General features: G+C 38.2%; 1 protein-coding gene and 1 long non-coding RNA gene across 9 annotated transcripts in view; one reads left to right on the top strand and one right to left on the bottom strand.

Moving 5' to 3' along the window:
- The window catches only part of znf385b (zinc finger protein 385B), a 299,871-nt gene that overhangs the window by 25,438 nt on the left and 262,319 nt on the right, over positions 1–12,114 (top strand). For 3 of the 8 annotated variants that reach the window (XR_015498762.1, XM_087266085.1, XM_087266087.1), the window contains one exon: positions 2,923–3,051. The exons of the other annotated variants lie outside the window; for them this stretch is intronic. The gene's annotated coding sequence lies outside the window, so the exon portion shown is untranslated. The remainder of the gene's footprint in view (positions 1–2,922; positions 3,052–12,114) is intronic. 8 annotated transcript variants of the gene reach the window in all.
- LOC147835389 (uncharacterized) overlaps positions 1–12,114 on the bottom strand; it is a 170,000-nt gene that overhangs the window by 143,583 nt on the left and 14,303 nt on the right. The gene's annotated exons all lie outside the window — the stretch shown is intronic.

Raw genomic sequence — 12,114 nt, 5'->3', positions numbered from 1 at the left:
CTTGATGTTTAAATTACTGGCGATTTGAACAAGCATGGATGGTTCAAGTAGCAGCTCCAGCTCTACCGATGAAGAAATGATTATTGTTCACCTGTGCAACAAGCAGCTCTAGTTCTTATCGCCTCTGCACATCTTCTTCCATGTGTGCTAGCATTGACAGTTTTGTGCATGAGCACCTCCAAGTGCTGTTTACTGTAACTTAACTTTAGAAGCTCTGTGCACGTGAACAAAAGTGCCAATCTGATTGGTGGAGAAGGTTTTGATGCGTGGCGTTTTGCCCGTTGGTGTGCACGAACACATTGGCACTCTTTATTTAGTCACGAGGTGTTAAACGTTGATGGTGTGCACGGGCCTTAAGACATAAAAAAAAGGATTTTTGTTAAGGTTAAAACTTCATACCTATCGGAAATGAGTAAGGGACCGGCAAACATTGAACGGCTTTTTCGTAATGGAGTTTTAAAATATACTTGGAACTTGTTATTTTTGTAAGCTTAGAAGTTGTTTAGAGGTGTTAATCCATTTAGATAAAGCGCTAAAAGGAAAAAGAAATGTGTTTGGGATTGTTTGTAGCAATAAATTATGCACGAAAGACCATTACCATGCATTTTAAATAGAAAGTCGATCTTGTATTGTTCACTGTAATTTATGTTGAGCTATTGTGCTTTTGTGGCATTGCAGCTTTTCCCATTTTGTTCCCCATGTGCTTTCTCTCCTCTATCATAGAAAGTACGAAATTAAAATAATAGAAATTTCATAAAGGTAAAGGAGTCAGCAATTTCAAACCATCCCTCCACGGCACCCAATTAGGCGCTCCTCAAGAGCACTACTAAAACTTTTTTGCATCAGCAAAATGAGGTGCAGTTGTGTGTCTGTGGTGCATGCTGAAATCAATTATCACTCCAAATCACACCTCTTTGACTGACAGAATCTGGATTCATTCAAACAGTTTAAACCGCACTGAAACTGTTATTGTCAGTGCTAATGATGGCAATGTTTATGAAGTCGTCGTCTCTTTATTTTCTTCCAATATCTGGGATGACTCTATGTAACCCTAGTGTCAAAAAGGCTTACATCAGTAGCTCCTACAGGCCGTGTGATTGGTCCGAGTCTTGAAGAGGGGGACAGAGTGGCCAGAAACCGCTTCAAGCTTGATAATGGGTGACAAATGCTGAGTCCCACTCTTTAGTTGTGTCCTGTTTCACAGGGTCCCTACACAGCAACTGAGCCAAATATATCTGTATGAGTTCACTTCAGGTGACAACTCCTTTTCTGAAATGGAACTGCAATGTCATCAAACATGCACAAGCACATTCGCGCACACACACACACACACTTGTAAAGCTACCTTTATGGGGACTTTCCGTTGACTTGATGCTTCTACTGTGTACATACTGTATAATCTATACCTCTACACCTAAACCCAACCACCACAGGAAACAATTTCATTCATTTATTCATTCATTCATTTTCTTTTCGGCTTGGTCCCTTTTTTTACCTGGGGTCTTCACAGCGGAATTACCCGCCAACTTATCCAGCACATATTGTACGCAGCGGATGCCCTTCCAGCTGCAACCCATCTCTGGGAAACATCCGTACACACTAATTCACACTCATACACTACAGACAATTTAGCTCACCCAATTCACCTGTACCACATGTCTTTGGACTTTAGGGTAACCAAAGCACCCGAAGGAAACCAACGTGAACACAGGGAGAACATGCAAACTCCACATAGAAATGTCAACTGACCCAGCCGGGGCTTGAACCCCTAACCCTAACCCAGCAACCTTCTTGCCTTAAGGCGATCATGCTACCCACTGCGCCACCATGACATCCGTTAATTTGAATCAGACATGACTCATTCGTTCGTCAATATTTTATGTTATGTATTTATTTATTTATTTATTTTTAACTAAGTAATTTCCAAAATACAAGAATCTGTGTACACGCCATCCACTGATACAGATACAATAGTAATGCTGATCTGGCTGTTTAAACTGCATTTGTAGATTTGAAATAAAATATACATAAACATAAAATATTGCTGTTGAATTTTGCTGTCTTATTCAGTTTTGCATTATGTTATTGTTTTAAACATAAGTTTAACAGTTTTGAAACTAAATGTAAGCTTGTGCTAAATGTCCTGCAGGTACAAAGATTTTTGGCAGTTGTTGTGCCTGAGTGAGAAAACAATTCATGAAATATGAGAGATGTAGGCATTTGATGTATTTTGTGCTTCTGTTGTGCTCACTGTGTGAAGAGTTTTGCAAAAGGGACCTATGTATTACGAAATGTGTCCTGGCATCTGTAAAAAACTAATACCTATGTCTTTATACAGAGTTGTGTACTGATGTCACACACACACACACACACACACAAAATTATATAGAAAACCAATTTAAAATTGTAAATCAAATATTAAAAAATGTTACAGTATCAAGAGAGCGAATACTCTTTCGTATGTCATACTATAACCAGCAGATACTGTATATACGTTTATTTTCTTGCTAGGTGTCAATTGTTCATTCATTTTCTTTTCAGCTTAGTCAGTTTATTAATCTGGGGTCGCCACAGAGGAATGAACCTCCAACTTATCCAGCAAATGTTTTACACAGCGGTTGCCCCTCCAGCTGCAACCCATCTCTGGGAAGCATCCATACACGCTCATTCGAACTCAAAGTGCCAGCAGCCATTCAACACAGTTCAGTTTCACCCAAAAATAAAACAAAAAGCATCCTTATTTACTCACAATGAAGTGGTTCAAACTAGTTATGACTTTCTTCTGTTGAACACAAAACAAGATTTTCTAAGGAATGTTGGGGGAAAAACAGCCATCCATAGTAGAAATAAAAATAGTATGTAGTCAATAGCTGTTTTTATTCCCTCAGCATTCTTCAAAATATATTCCTTTGTGTTCAACAGAAAAAGGAAACACACACGAACATGCAAACTCCACACAGAAATGTCAACTGACCCAGCCGAGGCTTGAACCAGTGACCTTCTTGCTGTGAGGTGACAGCTCTACCTACTGCGCCACCGCGTTGCCTATTGGTAGGTGTATTGAATATAATACAACTGGAATATGAAATGAATGTACCTTTCTCTTTTTGAACATCAAAGAACCTGGTGAAAGTGCTGAGCTTGCGGCAGCTAATTCAGTTCCACTATAATCAGGTTGTGCATGGCCTCTACCTCTTAAAACTCTCAGCTCAACTGAGCTTTTGCTGATCTCTTTTTGATTGGCTGCTGCCATGAGTTGTCTGTCCTCACCTAGACTTCTAAGTTCTTTAAATGTCCTGTCAATCAGCTGCGGTTAGTGGGGTGAATCCTCCTTCCCACTGCTAAAACCCGGGACTGAGTAATGGACCTAAGAGAGTAACTGAACTGCAACAGCTGCCCCAACTGTAGTGGTTTATTTAGCATGGCCTTGGGTTATATGTAACCCTGCAAAAAAAAATCTGATAAAAGCCACTCTTCTCTATTTATATTTCAACATGTTCATTAATGATTTAATTCATGAGTGTGGCTCATGTTGGAATTTTACCACGTACCTAATCCTAGATAATGGCATGCGTGTAACTCAATCAGAGCGGATCCAGCAGCAGAGAGGCTCGCTGCTTACACTCATTCTTTATTCGCATCTACTGTATGGTTCTATCAAGAACGTTGAACATAAGTGGAAGTGTTCCATAGAGTGCATTAGGTTTGAAAGCATTGGGACACTGACTGGATTAAGCTATTTATGGTGCTTTATGGAAGTAGGTGGAGGTAAAGGCCATATACTGCATTGGTTTAATAAGTTTAATTGTTCTCTGATATCTACATTGTAGGTTTATGGCTTCGGAAAGTCCAGACATGGTTTAATAAGCTCACTTATTACTCCATTAAATACCCCTAGAATCAAAAGGTCAGTGATTGACCATATGGTTTGTGTTATGAGTATTGATGCACATACACACACACATGGACAAATATAAAACCCAATAAGAGTAACGTTAACCTATTTTGCTCACCAGATCTGTTGTGCATAAAGCAAAATTAGAATTAAACTTGACTAAAGAGAATCCTAGAAATGGATCACATTGTAGTTTGAAGCTGTATTGTCAAATAAAACTGCTAGGACTTCGTATCAAACTTTGACTTATGACAGTTGAGCCGAGAGATTTGAGACGATTCATGAGTGTGCATGTGTTTGTTGAAGTATACGCATCAAATTTCAAAATAAACAATCAACAAAAGATGTAACTAAACATACCTTATACCTATTCGGAGTGGAGATAAATAAATGTGTAATCTGTAAATGTTGCATAGTCTATTTTAAAGTGATTTTTGAACATGCCTCTTGTTGTCGTTGTCTAGCAATGCATAGTAAACAATTTGGGCCTCGCGTTTCGAAAATAAAAGTCCCACATACATTGAAAGATGGGTGTGAGGTGTGCATAATGATTTCAGAGCTTTTTTATGATCCTAAAGCTGCATGTGAGTTTATGTGCATTTGATGACGTCTGCTGCTCGTCAGGTTCGGATGAATGACCTAAAGTAGACATACATGCAAATGCAGAGCGCATGGCCTGTGAGTCTCGTCACATTTTGTTTTGCTTTATGATTGGCCTATTGTCCACCGGGGTTTTACATGAGAATGAGGGAACGGTGGTGTCTGAGGCTCACTTATTATGCCTTGGTATTCCCAGATTTTCCTTTTAGGCCACCTTTTAAGAATCTATTTAGGGACGCTTTGGTTGCTGCGACTTTCTGATTGGTGAATTTTTCTGTACAGCATGCATGAAGTTTACTTGGATTTCATCAATTCCACCTATCAAACTGTTGTTTTAATTCATGCATTCATCAGATCGGTAAACACATTTTTTTATAGTGGATGAATGCTCTACATTTGAAAACTTTTTTTTTTCCTTTATGGAGCCCAGAATGTTTCTTCTTTGCCATCACTGTGAAACCTGGTGTTCGTTTTAAATGAAAGGATAGTTCAGCCCAAACTACAGCAAAAACTATGCTGGAAAAAATCTTAATTAGATTTACATTTTTTTAAGATTTAGTGGTTGCAAAGAGTTTATACAAGCTGAATTTAAACAAACAAATTAAGTTGAACATTACTAAATTGAACTTGTTTGTTTAAATTCAGCCCACATAAATTGTTTACAACTACTTATCTTTATAAAATTAGCCTTGCCTAATTTCTAGTTTACAATATTAAATTAATTGGTTGAATATTAAAAGGTAAATGTTGTCAATTTAAAGGGCACCTATTTAGATTTAGATTTTGTGTCTCCAGAATGTGTCTGTAAAGTTTCAGCTCAAGAATTCAGCTTTCGGCTTTTAGAATGTTGGGATTTTCTGCTTTTAAACACAATGTAGCTGTTTTCGTGGCTTGTGCCTTTAATGCTGGTTCTTCCCGTCCATCGCTCCAACATGCCTGTCAGATTGTGCCTCAATCTTCGCCTCGGCTGCCTTAAATAAATAGCACAGTGACAGACATGTAAGAAGCAGACCTCATGTAACATTTTTGAGAAATACTACAGTAAGAACTTTTCCAATGATTATTTGATGTATTTGTTGTGGAGTTAATTCAAGCCTTTCTGCAACCATGAGTCACACACAATGTCAAAACCGCACTCCTACGTCAAGTTGTGGCTGGCCTAAAAATGGGCGGGTTTTGAATCCTATTTAAACATCAGGAAATTTAAAAAAAGAGACTTGTTGTCTTTTCTATCACTCCAATATGACACACTGATCTGTCCAAACAGCTTCCAACAGATGATTTTTATAATGTGTACCCTTTAAGGTACCTTTTGTTTTCTACATGAAAACATATGCATTATCTAAAATAAGATATTACAAAGCAGCATAATGATGTCAGAACTCTGGGGTGTCTTAAAATGCTGCCTACGTAGATTTTGGAAGAGCTGTTGGGTCTTTTTATAGGTCTGCACAGGTGGTATATGCGTATGTGTCCCAAATAGTGTAAAAAAAAAATGAAGGAAAACAGATCCGAAAGTAAGGTTAATACATACAACATTTATAATATTCAGACCTTGGATTAAAACAGATCTAGACTTTAATCAGAGAGCGAGGAGTCATTTGTTAAATGTGATTTTGAGGAAGGAAGCAGCTTGCGGATCAGATGAGCCGAGGGACGGTTTGGCTCAGTGACAGATGGGAAACATTAGGGCTCCTCTAATCCTTTCAACATTGACACCAGAGTGTGAGAGAGGTAACTCACACCCACAGCGCCTGAAAGCAACGCACAAAGCAGAAGACTTTATCAGAATATCTCTTAAAGCTACTGAAGGAGCAGAGCTGCTGCATGGGTCAGTGCCTTGCTCTGTTTGAATAGAGAGCACTGAGGGCAGCTTTACACACACTGGAGGGAGAGTTCATGCATTTCTATCAAGAGGTCAAGATTTGGTGGTTTGCGTGACCCAGATAGCCCCTGCTGCTTTATTTTGTAACTGCATTGTAAGGTGGACAAAAAAAACGAACTAATTTCTCCTTTGATTGCCGCTCAAAAAATATTGATGCAATTACATTTTATTTTATTATATTATTATGATATTTAGTCTCTGATTCTCTTGGGAAAGATTAAAAGATCAGGATTGCAACTGGGCACATTCCTGTACTGCCATTAGCCAGACTTCTCTGTCAGTTCATCCATCCATTCATCCCTTTCTTTCAGTCCATCTGTCAATCCATCCATCCATATTTATTTCTGTCATTCCATCTATCCATCCAACTTTGTCATTCATCCACCCATTCATCCCTAACTTTCTGTCCATCTGTCAATTCATCCATCTATTTTTCTGTCAGTCCTTCCCCCCATCCATCTTCCTGTCAGTCCATTTATCCATCCAGATTTGTCATTCATCCATCCATTCATCCCTCCATCAATCTATCTGTCAGTCCATCCATCTTTTATTCTCAGTCCATCCCTCCATCTTTCTGTCAGACCATCTATCTATCCAACTTTGTCATTCACCTATCCAATCATTCCCCCATCAATCCATCTTTGTCAGTCAATCCATCTTTTTTCTGTCAGTCTATTCGTCAATCTATCCATTTGTCAGTCCATCCATCTTTCTGTCAGTCCATCGGATCCATACCCAAGTCCATCCATCTTTCTGTTGGTTGATCCCTTCATTCATTCATCTTTCTGTTGGTCTTTGTCAGTACATCACTCAATCCATCTTTCCGTCCATCCATCCTTCCATCTATCCATTTCTGTCAGTCCATCCCTCCATCTATCTTTCTGTCCATCCATCCTCCAATCCATCCAGCTATCCATATCTGTCAGTCCCCTCTATTCATCTTCCTGTCCATCCATCTATCCATCCATCCATCCATCCATCTTTCTGTCAGTCCTTCCATCTTTCTTTCGGTCAATGCCTTCATTCATTCATCTTTTTGTCGGTCCATCCCTTCATTCATTTTTCTGTCAGTCTATCCCTCCACCCATTTATCTTTCTGTCAGTCCATCCATCCATTTAACTTTGTCATCCCTACATCCATCTTTTTGTCAGTTCATTCCTTCATCTGTTATCCATCCATCCATCCATCCATCCATCCATCCATTCGTTTGTTGATCCATCCACGCGTCCCTCTGTCCCACCATACATCCATTTATCCATCCCTCTCTGTTCATCTATCCACCTGTCCATCTGTCCGTTCATTTTCTTTTTTTTTTCCATCTGTCGTTCTATTTTTCCTATATTTATCCTATCATGCAGGCTATCCATCCATCATCTATCAATGTTTTTCAATGTATTCATCAACTTTATCCTCTGTATTGTTCTACCTATCTATCAGTCTTTTTGCTAATGTATTTATCAATATATGCCATTCTGTGTATCCATCTATATGTATTGTTCTGCTTCTATTTATCAGCCTGTCTGTCCATATATCAGTCCATCGACCTATAAAACTTTCATACTTTTATTACATGGCTTTTCTTGCGTTAAAAAAATCTAGCTAACAATTACAGCAAAATTTCTTTGCATGTTTTTCAGTTGAATTTAATGACGTTTTCTAATTTTAAATATAAATTGCTGTACTGCTTCTTTTTTCCCCCAATTCAAACGCAATCCAAGTTGAAGAATTAAGCAACTGTCATTGTTATAAAGGGGAATGCAGACCAATAGCTCTTCTATTGTAGCTCTTTTTGATTATGGTCTACAGAAGAAGTTCTTATTGTGAGCTGTCTCTTATTGTCAAGTGATAGTGAATGTGATTTAAAAAGAGTTACTTCCCAGCAAACGCACAATGTCATAAGATGTTAGTATTAGGTTAGATTTTAGGTTACCAGCATCTAATGACAATGTTATTTTGACTTCCAATAATGACGTGAAATAACATTGATATTTTGTTTATTTTTAGGTTGTTTTGGAAAGTGACCAAAATCCAACGTTGAGCCAACATCTTAAGCCAATGTCATATTGACGTCAAACACTGACATTTATTTGTCTGGTATGGCAACCAAAATCCAATATCTGATAGATGTCATATTAGTAATGTCCACACAACGTCAGTTCTGACATAAGTATTTTACTTTGACAGTTTACTGGCTAATTTGTACGAATTCGTATAAGTCTAGTCGTAGGAAAATGGACGATTTTAAAAAGGAGGTGTGGCACCCAACCCCACCCCTAACCCCAACTGTCATTGGTTGATGAGCAAATCATACTAAATTGTACAAATTAGATTGTAGGAATTCATATGAATTAGCCACAAAATCAAAAAGTTACGAATTGCGGTGAGATTGTGTTGGTTCTGACGTCAAACCGATTTTCAACATTATGCAACATCACTTGACGTACAACGTCAATCTGATGTTATGTTGTTGTTCTGTTCCTGCTGGGTTGTTCATTTTGAAGGAAACCAAATTACGACACGACAATTTCATTTTGCAATCCCTGCTGTTGAAAGGAAGAGTTCCTACAGATTCAGTTTCTCTCCTTCATGCTTTTTAGGATGCCATTGTCACAAATTACATTTATCATAAGACATCATCAAAATCTCCTTGAGGCAGAATTTTACTACTGTAAGATATTTTATGAATGCTAGAACAGAACGAAAGGCTCGAATCCTTTTACTTATCATCTGCCATGCTTATTTTTTTTCTTTTACGTAGAGTCCAATGTTCACTCATTCTTGGAACATGAAGCTTAAAGATTATCTGTCCAGTGAGGACGCAAGTCATTTAGATTAAGAGTAATCTGATTGCATAGTAGGTACAAATTATAGCATAAAGGGCCACACAAGTAGGGTAACAGCCGGCCTTTGTAAGCCCCATCTCTCAGATGATTGGTCAGCGATGGATTACTAACTCGGAGATAATTATGTGGGCAAATCCCAAATCCCGAATACACAGCAGCTGTACGGGCAAACATGGCCTTTTTTTGTGTGCTGTTATGATATTGAAAATACTCCCAGCCCCCTTTTACCCTTGCCTGGTAAGTTGTGGTATGATTGTAAATCGCTTATGACTGCTAATCCAGTTGCTTTTTCAGTACACAAATACGAACGATATTGCACTGTGCATCATCCTTTAATTGAGTGACCAGAAACTGACCCTTTTTAATACAATATAATAGGAAAACAGAGTTGACGGGATTTGGCTGTGTTTTATCTGTTAACCAAAGGAGCATTTATTCAGTCAGTCAGTCTATTAAATAACGATATAGTTAAACTAAGGCTGAAATTTAGCCTCAATATTTATCCAGTAAAAAATAAATCTTCATTCACAGCGGAATGAACCGCCAACTATTCTGGCATATGTTTTACGCTGCGGATACCCTTCCAGTTGCAACCCAGTACTAGGAAACACCCATACACACTAATTGATTCATTTGTTTATTTTCCTTCGGCTTAGTCTCTATTCAGAGCTCGCCACAGTGGAATGAACCACCAACTAGTTCGGCGTTCGTTTTACGCAGGAGATGCCCTTCTAGCTGCAACCTAGTATGGGGAAACACCCATACACACTAATTTACACACACAATCATTCACTACGGCCACTTTAGTTTATTCAATTCATCTATAGCGCGTGTCTTTTGGACTGCAGACTGAACTTTTATAACGATTACAATTATGTTTCCCATTTCTCTATCTGTTTATATAGAGATTGGCTACGTCTGAAATTGCCTACTACTCAGTAGGTACTACATTTGAATTTAAACATACTACTTGGCCATTAGAAAAGTATGTTCTATACAGTATAATTGTGAGTAATATGAATGTAACACTGATGTATTACATCCGCCATTTTATCATGTGACCTACATGCGTCAGATTCCAGCGTCCATTCAGTACACACTTCAGCATCTTACCAGAAGTAGTTGGTCTTCCGGGTACTTCTCGCATACTGTTTTTTCGAATTCTATGAATTCGGGCATGCTACTCTGTTCACATACTGTTTTTAGTGTACTAAATAGTATGGACATATGCGATATCGGAGGCAGCCATAGTCTATTGGTGCATTCAATCTTGTTGGATTTTTAGTATTAATGAGTTGAAAGCACATAAACGCTACCAAAAGTTCATTGAGACAAGTTGGAAAATTTGAAATGTTTTGAGTTGTCAATGGGAAACATAATAAAATAAAATCTCAAATATAAGAAGATATATAATGGTTTATATAATTTCTATGTGAACTGGACCACAAAACTAGTCATAAGTGTATATTTTCTGGAAATTGAAAGCTTTTTGTGATGTTCCATTGATGTATGATTTCTTAGGATAGGACATTATTTGGCTAAGATGAAACTTTTCATCAGTTTCCAGTTTTAAAACAATTGAAATACAGAGAAAATAACTTTTTAAAGTTCATTCATTTTTCTTCGGCTTAGTCTCTATTTCAGAGGTTGCCACTGCGGAATGAACCACCAACAACCAGCATTTGTTTTATGTAGTGGATGTCCTTCCATGCACAGTTTAGTATTTAGAAAAAAGCCAGACTCATACACACACACTCACAAACTACGGACAATTTAGTTTATTTAATTCACCTATTGTACACTGCATGTCTTTGGACTGTAGGGGAAACTGGAGCACCTGGAACACAAGGAAAGCATGAAAACTCCACACAGAAATGTCAACTGGGCAGCTGGAACTTGAATCAGTGACCTTCTTCCTGTGAGGTGCCAGTGCTAACCACTGAGCCACCGTGCTGCCCACTTTTAAATTTTTCTAAATGAAATACTCAGCAATGCATATTACTAATCACAAATTGAGTTTTGAAATATATATAAAGTAGGAAATTTACAAAATATCTTTATGAAACATAATTCTTTCTTGATGTTCAAATGACTTTATCCTTAAAGAAAAATCGATAACATTGACTCATGCAGTGTATTTTTGGAAGTAGCCAAGAAAATACCTGTGCAACATAAGACCGGATGACTGAAATGTGCCTGACTTTGTTAGGAATGTCCCTTGGAGGACTTGAACTCAGCAGATAGTGCCTCTGAGCTATTTACATTGCAGCGACTTAATTCTATTGATAAAATGTCCACCTTGTCCTGTCCTGGACCCTTTTTAATAATTCATCTGTCATCTTGGTTTACGAAACGTACAGTATAGTCAGTCCAGGCTCATTAGGACGTCCCAAAGCAAGGTGAGTCAAACCTTGTCATTCCACCCGAAAACCTTCACTGAATCGGAAAGATTGTCTGCTTGTCCTGATCATCCCCCCCCCCCACACACACACACACGCACACACACACACGCACACACCCTGCCTGTACCATCTGAGCATCGTTCTGTTGCTGGAGTCATTTAGTGATTTGTCTGACCAAGCGAATTTCCACCACCCACCGATGTGAAGAATCTGTCAGACGTGCTGTTGTATTAGTGTGTTATGTAACTCTGCGTATGAGCATTTATCTGTCTGTATCACAAGGGATGTCAGTTTCCACAAATTCCCATGATAGATCATTTTGGTGTAAATTAAAGATCAATTAATAATTAATGGTCAAACTTAATAATGCAAGATGTGTGTACTTCAGTGGCACATTGTCACCGACATGACAGAATGTGCAAATGATGCTTAAAACACAAACATAGTCGTACAAACAGAATTCTTTTTACTAATAGGATTGTCAAAAG

This window comes from Danio rerio, chromosome 9, assembly GCF_052040795.2.
Source record: "Danio rerio strain M-AB ecotype USA chromosome 9, GRCz13ab, whole genome shotgun sequence".
Taxonomy (NCBI): domain Eukaryota; kingdom Metazoa; phylum Chordata; class Actinopteri; order Cypriniformes; family Danionidae; genus Danio; species Danio rerio.
This window is presented reverse-complemented; position numbering and strand designations above follow the sequence as displayed.